At 33.6% G+C, this 9,934-nt stretch overlaps 1 protein-coding gene across 3 annotated transcripts in view; it reads right to left on the reverse strand.

Moving 5' to 3' along the window:
- Positions 1–9,934, reverse strand: part of LOC106472046 — a 128,503-nt gene that overhangs the window by 65,574 nt on the left and 52,995 nt on the right. The window contains exon 1 of one of the 3 annotated variants that reach the window (XM_022401489.1): positions 1,862–1,943. The exons of the other annotated variants lie outside the window; for them this stretch is intronic. The gene's annotated coding sequence lies outside the window, so the exon portion shown is untranslated. Of the gene's footprint in view, positions 1–1,861; positions 1,944–9,934 lie in introns of those variants that run through there. 3 annotated transcript variants of the gene reach the window in all.

Genomic DNA, 9,934 nt, shown 5'->3' on the forward strand with positions numbered 1-9,934 from the left:
GTTCTTGTATTGCTGCCATCAAATCTGCTAAGATGTAGCTTGATTTGCCACCTCTCTTTCCATCTTCTTTCTTTTTTCCTTTTTTTTCTTTTCAGTCCCACTCTTTGACACCAATTTGTTGCATATCTGTTCGTTTGTTAATTTCAGGTATAAATTCTTTCCGAGGAACTTCAGCGATACAAGTCCTTTTTTAATTAAAACTAGTTTATTCTTTCTTGATACAACTTTGCAATACACAGAATTTCCGCCGTCACTTTAAACTTGACTACTTTTATGAACACACGCTATAAATCACAGTGATTCACACACTTAACTTTGCTTGACGTAATTATCTCTCTATATCTATCTATCTCATTCTGATTTATTTGCCGGGCTTATATACTAAAAAAGAGAGCGTCTGGAACAGACTAGAGTTGCCAGAAAGATTCAAGATCCTTCGAGAATCTCATGACGTGTTACCAGATTCACGTGACTTCCGCTGTCGTAACAGTATGCTACAACTGTATGTGTCAGACTTTATGTAATTTCGGTAAGTTTTCACAGGCGATAAGCATGGTTTCATTATGTCAGAGCGAAAAAATGGTGAATTTATATATAATGATTGAAAAGGATCATAGAATATTTAGATGTATGATGATAACATTGTAGAAAGGCGGAGAATAGCGGATTATATTATAACAAGGGTAAAATGGCTAATAAGATGGAAATTAGTTTCTTTGTTATAAGATATAAAAACTGAGAATACTGAGAAATTGAAAGGCTTATGATGGAATATAGTGCAAGTGAATACTGCGAGATTAGAGGGTTTATGAAGAGCATAGCAGCACAGAGTTGTTCAAGGAGAAGCTGTATAGCAAACCTATCTACCAATTATCTGTAAGCTTATCCGTCTGCTTTGGATAACACACATTAAAGGAGCTGGGAATTTCGTGAACATATTTAACCCTCAAAAACACAGGTATGCACAAACTAATTAGTAGTCTGGTGATAAGATATAAGTATGATATTCCGCACGTGTAGTATATGGTTCACGGGTTCATCTGCAAATAGTCAGATCGTAAATGAGTTTCACATTGACAGGAATTATTCTGGAAAAAAAAACGAATCGGACACTTATGTTCCTGATTAAGAGAGTTTAGATACTAAACGATCTGTTAGTGCCGACTTTGGTGTGTCCAAAGTAACCAAGAAAGATCCGTTTATGCCTGCTAATGCTACATTACCATAAATATAAGGGCTCGTTTGTTTGATTTTCGTGCAAAATTTCTCAAATACTATCTGCGCTAGTTGTCTGTAGTTTTGAAGTGACAGACTAGAGGAAAGGCAGATACCCAACACCACTCACCGCCAACTATTAAGCTATTCTTTACCAACGAATAGTGGGATTAGCCGCAAAATTAGAATGTCACTCACGGTTGAAATGGCAAGCATGTTCGAGGGCTGGATTTAAACCCACAACCTTCGGATAGCGAGTCGAGTATCCTAACCACCTAGCCAAATGTGGTGGTAATATGGCTCAACAAAATCTGTTTATTGATATTGCGAAACTCGCAAACAAAATCAAACCATATAATGAGGTTAATATCACACTACATAGATGAAAAACAGGTTAAACCTAGCCAACCTGGGAGTTCATTGGGATACTATTTGAAAAAAGAACCTTGTTATTTTCGTATGAATTTACCGATAAGAGTGAGAATGAACTTCCCAACAAGAAGATATATTCGAGAATCTACCAAGCGGTGAGTTGGTTGTGTGTGACACGAGTGTTCAAAAATCATGACAGAGAAACACCAGAATCCAAAAATCTCAGACCAAAATCTTTTATTTAGAAATTTCAAGAAAACGTATAGGTACTTACAAACTAGTTACCTGTTGCTATTCTTATACTTTACAGTTGTCGCAAACAATCTCAGAAGATGAATCCAGGTTCCTTCTTGGCTTTCATAGCAGTTATCGTCCTGTTTGGAGACAGTCCCGAATGCGCAAGACTGACTGCACAAGTTCTTTGCTGTGTATGTTCTTAAGAAAGGTGTTCTGAAAATTGTATATTTATAGACAGGCTCATCGCTATTGAATAGACCGGACAGTATTTTGTCCTGGTCTTAATCCCATAAAATACACGTGGGACTGGCTTCATGGACGGATTTCACTTTTGCCTCACACTCGACCAACTGGGAAAAGACTTAACAAGAGAGTAAGAAAATATTACCCTGTATTACGTCCAAAGACTCCTACAAGGCATACAGCAACGACGTAGAAATGTGTTAGTGACTTCGTGTGGAAACACTCGTAAGTTGGGAAAAGCCTTAATAAGGAAGTAAGAAAATATTATCCAGAACTATGTCCAGAGACTACTACGAGGTATACAACGAAGACGTAGTGGCGTATTAGCGGATTGGGGTGGACATGCTCATTACAAAAGGGGGGGGGGATACATTCGGAAAAGTGCAATTGTTTAGAAATTGGTGATTCACAGTATTTCTTCAGATAATACCAAAACTTTAAGGTTGTCATTTTGAGGAGCTATCGCGGATTGATCCTAAATTAGCAAATTGTATGTTGTGACTTCTTAAAAAATATTCTTTCATTAGGCTTAGGAGCTATAATTTATCAATATTATTTTGCTCATTATATTTAAATATAACAAAACTTTTAAGCTAAAATAATACACGTTGTATAATTTAATCTGATACGAATAGCCTGGAAGCTTTAAAAGAACTACATAGTTAAGGACAACTAGAATACCTATATACATGTAATTAAATGAACAGTGCGTGTTATTCCGTGCATGTATGCGCGCTAGCTCACATGGAAACCAACCATTCCTACTGGCTAATTGTAGCGTACTTTTGCGTTTATGCTAACGCAAAAGTGAACGACATTTAACACTCATCGTTCTATACGACGTTTCTAACATCAACTTTCAATATAAATATTTCAGTAACATATAAGAAAATACATTAAGTTAATTCTTTACCTTTCTTTGGCTTATAAATAACTCAGTACCGTTACATCTCAATACAAATACCATCAGACGCTTAAAAATCGAAAATTAGGCCTAAAGTTTAAATACGCTTCTGTCGCGTAAGATCAAATTTACCCGCTAGGAGAATATATTATTACACCATTTCCGTTATTGGTGGTAGTGGACCAGACACTTTGTTAATACTTTAGAGGAGTGTCAAAAAAAAAAAAGTTGATATCACTGTAGAAGGGGAAAGAAAAATAAGTGAAATAACGACAAACGAAGTAGTTGATTATTACACTCTTCATACCATTAATTTAAAAATTCACTATTTTATAACGTTGTTTTAACAAAAGTTCGATAAAAAAATCTCAAACCTTAGTCAAAGATGGCGATTATCCAGAAAGACAAAGTGGTTATACAGAAAAATGTAGTGTACAGAGACATATTTTGTTTATAGTCGTTCCACGTTTTTAAGCTTCTTTACATTTAAAACATATTCCCTTCTAATACATACAGTATTCCACATAATAATGATGCATACAGTCTTGCGCCTAATTAACGCCCCCGGAGGCGTTGCAAACTGCAAAATGAGGCGCTAATTATAGTATTTGTGCAGTTCCGGATTTATTTTTCACATGTGATTTATTGATTTCAATGCTAAGTGAGTGTGTGTGCGTTTTCTTTTTTTCAGAGAGGGGCGTTAATTAGGGGCAATACGGTACGTAAAAAAAAATATTTGGCCTTTGGTTCATAAGGCACAGCACCTGCTTTGTATGCGCGAGGTAGAGGATTCATTCCCGTCTATATCCATCCCCCATACAACATTTGAATGGTTGAATAATTTTAATACATACATCGTACGAGTTTGTCCAGACTCGGATCTGATCAATCGCCATTTTTAGTATTGAATTCACATATTATACACTATTTTAACAATACAGCATTCATCAATGAGCATTCCTGCTTCGTATCTCATATTGTATAAATTTTCTTTCAACTGAAGCTTTTTTTTCGTATCTACAGTTTCTTCGTTTAAAAGTAAAGGTAATTACTATACATTTTTTTACTTTGGGTTACATGGTATATTTGTTATTTTTAAACAGAACTCGTGTTGTTTTTGTTATCGTACTTGCAATCATTCCAAATTTAGATCTATCCCAATTCTGACCTCTGCCCATACATTTTTGAAATAAATAATACTTTTTCAACCAAAGTTTTTACAGAAAATATTTCTATTTTAAATTTAATACATTTAATATATATATTTCTGTTTAGTTATTTCATTCCAAACGTTCCATCAAATTTTATCATTATAGTGATGAGTATAGTAAATATCTATTTACTAATATTTTTGCGGCAGGAAATACGAGGCTGTTGATAAGCATGAAATGTTAATTCTACATTTAAGTTTGAAATTGTTGAAATAGAATTTTTCCACGGTAGACACCTAGCGCCCTCTAGTGCATGCAAAATCATCAAAACACTCGAACGCAAAGGTTTTATAGTGTTCTTTTTTTCTTGTTTCCCATGGTATATCTGGTCAATATATCATGAATACAAACAGATAATTATTTTATAATCAATGAATACTGTTTATGTTATGCTTTATGCTTTCTTTTACGAATGTATTTTAAATAACTTGAACCAAAGTTAAAGTGGCATAACCATAAAAATTTATCATTTTTATTAATTCGATAAATATTTTAAGAATTTAGGCCTGAACAGAATATAATTTTCAGAAAAAGGTTTTCCCCATTTCTTATTAAGGCTAAACACGTAATCTAATGTTTGTTATTAATAGAGTAAGTTACATAGACAGATAAGAACTAAATATATAATCAATAATTAGCATAGTTAATTTAATAAAACCGGTTTAAGTAGGAGTATGCAACGCCATAAAACAAAAATTTATAAAGACTAGAATGCATTGATTAATCCAATTGGATAATTTCGCTGTAAGCGATATTTTCGGCCGAAATCCCAATAATACTTCAAAGTCCTAAATCGATTTACTAAGAAGGAAAAATAATCCTCATAACAAAAATATACATAGTAAAAATGTTTGTTCGTTGTTAAATAACAAAGCTAAATAGTGGGCTGTTTGTGCCCTACCCAACGCTAGTATCGAAACCCGATTTTAAGCATTATATATCCTCAAGCTTATCGCCGAGCCGCCTGAGAGCAATAAAATTAAAGGTAATAAAAATTGCATATTGTATTTCACATTTTAAGAAATACTTTTAGTGAAACTAACACCATACGTATTTAATTTAGTGAGCATTGTGTGTTTAGAACTAGTCTTTATCATCGTGAGGTCGGATTTCAGCAAACACGAACTTACCCTTTCCAAACAGTGTAATAACGAAATGCTACTTGTTTACAAGAAAAATTGTCTTAGTGATGCTGTAAGAGTTACGTTTTCGGTCATCGTCACACACACCTAGGAACTTTCGTATTTAGTTGACTCCGAGATGTTTCCAAAAATTATATAGTTTATTGCTAGCCCATAATTTCAAACTCTCAATCATCAAATCTTCAGTATTTCTAAATAACTTTAACGTAGTTTCTTTAGTATTGCTGAATTATTAAAATAAAAATATACTTTTGTTGGTAAACAACTGAAATAAGAAGACAAAAATATGCAAGTGTAGAAATCAGAAATACTTATTCATTAAAAGATAAAGTTTGTAATTACATGTTACAAAATTTTTTTATTGTATGGACTGTCTCGACAATATTTTAACCTGGGATGGGTTAAAGATGAAATGTTCTACTACAATAATAATAATGAAATAATTAATAAAAATGTGTCAGACACAATACAGCGCGTGAGAATATACCCGCACTTGCTGTTGGAACAACTGTAGCTTATCCGGAAGTTATATACAAAATATTGGAAACCCTGTACGGAAATCCTGGAAACTCCACGTTATACCCAGAGATTACATATGTTCATAATTAGCAACTAGTGCTAAATGAATGAATGAATGCTTCGAATGTTAAGATTCGATCAAACTGTGAAAAAATCACGCATGTCACTTGTTTTTCTATGTATAATTTAAATAGCATCTATGTTCTCATTATATACAAATTTTACATTTATAAGTTAAGAACACGTTACACTTCCTAGAGTGATTGAAAGGCAGTTGATTTAAGATGAGGTTATATTTGAAAGCTTATTTTGATACACTTCTGTAATTATAAACCTAAGTCTGTTTCTACTCTTAGATATACGAACATTTTCATGAACTTCCTTCGTATTCTGAGATTATTTCCTGACAACAAGCGTGAATCATTACAACCGATAAGATGTATAACATACATATAAAGTATTCGTATATCATTGTGAATAACACGACAAGTGCAATGTTAGCGTTCAAAACACTTCGAAATAAATAACACACACAGACGCGCGCGCGTGTGTGTGTGTTACGTTTCTTGATTTTGTTAAAAAACAAACCAAGTTTCAAAAATAAAATGGTTCCTAAAAGTTTGAAGAATAGGCTAAAATGTTAGGTTTTAAACATAGTTATAAAAGATGGTCTAATTGCAGAACTGAATATATATATATAAAACGTGCTGTATGAAATTACTAGGTAAGAAATAACCACTGACTTTAACTGTTCTAGTTATTTCGCACAGTTACAATACAATTCACGAAAGCATCATAAACTGGTGACACCAGGAGCAGTACATCATTTTTGGATTTAATTAAGTGTTTACAATCGTTTTCATATTCGATCACCTAAGCCTAATTCTTACTTAGTAAATAATTTTGGTCCTGCTAGCTTTGTGAGTGGGGGGGGGGGGTGAACACAGTTTCAAACATGGCATTTCCAGGATCTCGAGGAGGCTAAGAACACAAAATACGATACCACATTCGGTTATAGTCCTATTCTTAGCAGGGTTACGCCATATAAATAAGGAACCCCAGGGCCACCCTGAGTTTGTCTGCCAATTGTGGTCGTGCTAGCTCCAGAATTGTGGGAGTCGAAGACAAATAATCAAATTCACATAAACACAACGTGAATCAAGATAGGATATTTTTTTATTATATCTACATAATAATTACTAATTAGTTTTATTCTATGTAAGGAAGTTCTGAGAAGGATTATTTCTGTGTTGATGATAGGCGAGAATCCATTCTAGGTGTTTCTTGATAGAAAGTGTTGCGTTATTCACTCGACAGGAGCCTTCCCCACACGTTTTCCAAGTTATGTTCTAAGGGTACACCTCAGCACTATCCCACACATCTGTGGCCTACCTAAAATTCACAAACAAGGCCACCATTTCTTTTCTGTGGTTACCTTTAGAGATTCACCATGCCACATGTTAGCAATATATCTTGTAGACATGATATCACTATTAACAGGTAAAACACTTCCACATGTTGAGAGCTCAGCCCACTTTGTAGAGATTATAAAAGCAACCAGGATAATTTCACAAGACACAATGAACAGTTTTTTGATCTATCCAACCTCTTCATTGCGTACCAATCCCTTATCACGACAGATGCTCTGTCATTAGCTTGAAAATGATACTCTCAAGGTAAGAATCCAATTGACAATCTCCACAATAATAGAACTCACAATCTTCTGTGTAAACATAAGCTACTTCCAATTTGGAGATAAATAATACCCCCACAAAAAGGCATTGTTATGGGTTTACCATTATCATCAGTACTCAGTATCTTCTACATGCAACTTTTCGAAGTTAATGCCCTCAAACCTTTTTACGTCCAAAGATATGTTGATGATACATATGTAATACGTTTACACATTACAAAATTGAAAAATTAATGAACCACCTGAATAGACAACTTACAGTTCGCAATAAAAATACTAAAAGATACCAAACTCCCATTCCCTGGTGTGATTGTTACCAAGATACAAGACAGGAGTTTACAGGAAACCTACAGATATATAGGTATATAACTTGACTATAATATAAACTACTCTAAACGTAGGAAGACAGGCATTATGGACTGACTAATTTCTAGAATTAACACCTTTTTTAATACTGAAGACACTAAGAAGCTGGAAGAAAAACACATCACTATAACTCTAGTTAACAATGGATACCCTGAAAACTTGATAACGAAGAAACCGAGATCAAACATTAGAATAAAAATGAAGGAACTCGAAGACATACAGCCAATAATCATGCATGTCAGAGGCCTCTCTGAAAATATGCAGATGATATCTAAACATTAAATTCGAACAATACTCAGAAACCACAAATTAACCAACTATTTATTTAATTTTCCCACATGTTTTCTGCGAAAAGTGCACTAAAATAAATATATTGTCGTAGTTAGATACTTTCAACCACTTATAACAATGAAATTTCGATCAACATACTCAGAAGAAATACTTTAGTCTAATGTCAAATTTAGTTATAAGATGGCAGCACAATCGTTAGTATTAAAATAAAAAGTTTCTTAAAATAAATAACCAAGATAGATAGTTATAAACATACTGAGCTGTATTATTTTCACAACTTTGCTCATTTAGAAAACGAGTTGAACTTTTTAAAAATTTGGGATTTTGAACTTGGAGATTCTCCGCTTTATTATTACTTTTTTTTAGAAATATGGAAAAGTCTTTGTAGCTGACAGATACATTATCGAAATTTAATGATAACGAAAATACGAACCAGTGTAACAACAGCTTAATCACGTTTAATTTAAAATATAATTACATGTTTTCACTGTGAACATTTGATGATTTTAATATTTTGTTTATTCATAATCTTCTACAAATGTTTTAAATTAATTTTATTCCAAGAAGATGAACTATCAAGAAAACTTAGTTAATGTTCACTCGTTCATTTTATAGTTTCAAACAATCGCTAATTACGATTAAGCTGTAAATTATTAATGATTGAGTTACTGTATAGAAATAATCTTAAAGCTAGGGTTGTTGGCATGACAACCACAGATGGCGCACGTAACTTGCAATTTGGAATCAGTAATGATAAAACGTATGACTAAAACAAACTTTGTAAGTATTTGTTCTAAAACCACCCTGTCAAAAACAGTGTTTTCAATGAAACTTTTAAATTACAAAAGCGTTTCATTCTCAACAACCAATTAACAAATATTTAACGCAATGCTTTCGGTCGTTTTTTTTCTATGACACGTGTTAAATGAATTTTAAATAGTTACAATAATTTATTCGATTGTTCCATCAGGATTGGATTTACTGATTCCCTAGGTAAAAAAAAATGCACTTTATATTAGAGTTTTTAATAGTTTTAAAACTCGCATGATAAGGCTGGGATTCAGAAGAAAATATTCAACACGTATTGGATTCACTGAATGCCAATGTATGCAAGTAAAACTAGAAGCCTAGACTCAAGAATAGGAAGTAATTTGAAAATGTGATAGAAAGCTCATCAAGGTAATCTAAAATAATTGTTTAACACTAAAATCCCCAACTCAGATTATATTGGTCACCATGCCTAAATTATTAAACCAATAACACAAAAAAGTATAACCAAATATATATCATGTATTAATATATATTTACTTTACCCCCTCATTGCTTATGCCTAAATCTGGCCCTCGTTACACATGTATAAGGGATCGGGTGTTACTTACTGGCCAACATGTCGGGGTGTGTGAAACGAAAGATCTAAGGTCCGATCCGTCAGTAGACCACTGAGCACGTTTTAATATTTTTAGCTTTTAACGCATTATTAAATGACAAGTAATGTCCACATTCTTAAAGGACTGCCATATAGTCAACATATGCTGTTGTCTAGCCGCCCTCGTTTTTGGTCAGAAGCACTAAGTTAGAGACGGCCAATGCTGATTTGTTTGTTTTGAATTTCGCGCAAGGCTACACGAAGGTTATCTGCGTTAGCCGTTCATAATTTAGCAGTGAAAGATTAGGGGGAAGGCAGCTAGTCATCACCACCCACCGCCAACTCTTGGGCTACTCTTTTGCCAACGAATAGTGG

This window comes from Limulus polyphemus, unplaced genomic scaffold, assembly GCF_000517525.1.
Source record: "Limulus polyphemus unplaced genomic scaffold, Limulus_polyphemus-2.1.2 Scaffold117, whole genome shotgun sequence".
In the NCBI taxonomy this organism is placed as follows: Eukaryota; Metazoa; Arthropoda; class Merostomata; order Xiphosura; family Limulidae; genus Limulus; species Limulus polyphemus.